Below are 1,313 nucleotides of genomic sequence, written 5' to 3'. Positions count from 1 at the left end.
GCAACAGATTTTTATGTCGCAAAAAGTAGACGTCGCTTTTCCTTTTTTCAAAATAGAAATTCGTTTCGCAAGAAGGTGGTAATACGCGCAACAAACCATCTCAACTTGCAACGCAACATTGTTACGCGACAAGTTGCACGAAAAATGTTGCCCGTATTACTGGGCCTTTACGGACAACCAATGTTTTATCTTTGATTTTCTCCGTCAGTTTATTATCATGACGCTATGCAAACCGTATCGAGCACTACTTTTTCTCAGCGAAGACTGAACACATTGCACTTACATATATTATGACTGAATTTGCGAAAAGGTCCTCGGTGGAATTTCGCTTGAAAACGAAAACACACCGACCCGGCCTTGCGTTTTGCCCGTCTAGTACCAAAAACGTTAGCCAACTAATCCAAATTGGGACAGAAAATAGTCTCAGTTAAGTCGCGATAGATTGCGCAGCTTGCTAAATTCATTAATTCTAATGTCACCTCATCTAGTCTCTTGGAATATTATTATTATTATTATTATTATTATTATTATTATTATTATTATTATTATTATTATTATTATTGTTTTACATATTCGCTACAATACATACAAAAGACTGTAATTGCAAGGAAAAGAAATTATTTGTGAATGTTCAAATTACATTTATTTTGAGAATGTTTATAAAATGTCGCTTGAGTGTGAAATAAACCCTTGAAGTGCAGAAAATTAAACGTATGCCATAAAAACACTGTTCTCCTGAATTTGCCCGTATCTTTCATAGATAAGTCACACTTAATTATGGATAAAAGAATATTATCAGCAGGTCATTGTTTTACCATAACTGAAGCAACCCAAACCTTTACAAAATGCTAACCTTAGGCTTAAATATTATCTAAAGTATTGTGTTTAGGCCTAATGTTAGGATTAGTAAAGGGTTGGGTTGTTTCAGCCATGGTGAAACAATGATCTGAAACCTGCAGTTTACACCCTCCAGGCACGTGTGCAGTTGCTCTTAACGGGCTGGAATCTAAAAGAAAATTTGCGGGAGGGGAAGGGGGTTCAAAGAAAAAGGAGCCTGTAAATAAAAAAAAATCGATGGAACAGTGCTTTTGTTGAATGTGATCGTTTCACAATTTCGTGAACACTGCATGAGAAAAAGAAAACGGGAAACACAACGGTCTATTAGAAATGTCATAACCTTCATTTAATTGAGGAATATCCATTAAAATGACGGAAAACGCGGGAGTATCTGTGCACTGATCCTTTCAGTAAACTCAGCATAAAGCCGATGGATAGATGGAAAGTACATTTTCTCAAATATCTAGATTGTCATA

At 35.7% G+C, this 1,313-nt stretch overlaps 1 protein-coding gene across 1 annotated transcript in view; it reads left to right on the top strand.

The window, feature by feature from the left end:
- Positions 1-742, top strand: part of LOC137993305 (vesicle-associated membrane protein 8-like) — an 18,249-nt gene extending 17,507 nt beyond the window's left edge. The window contains exon 6 of the mRNA XM_068839058.1: positions 1-742. This exon is cut by the window's left edge and continues 450 nt beyond it. The gene's annotated coding sequence lies outside the window, so the exon portion shown is untranslated.
- The last annotated feature ends 571 nt before the right edge of the window (positions 743-1,313 follow it).

The sequence above is a fragment of the Montipora foliosa genome, chromosome 2, assembly GCF_036669935.1.
Source record: "Montipora foliosa isolate CH-2021 chromosome 2, ASM3666993v2, whole genome shotgun sequence".
NCBI classification, from domain to species: domain Eukaryota; kingdom Metazoa; phylum Cnidaria; class Anthozoa; order Scleractinia; family Acroporidae; genus Montipora; species Montipora foliosa.
This window is presented reverse-complemented; position numbering and strand designations above follow the sequence as displayed.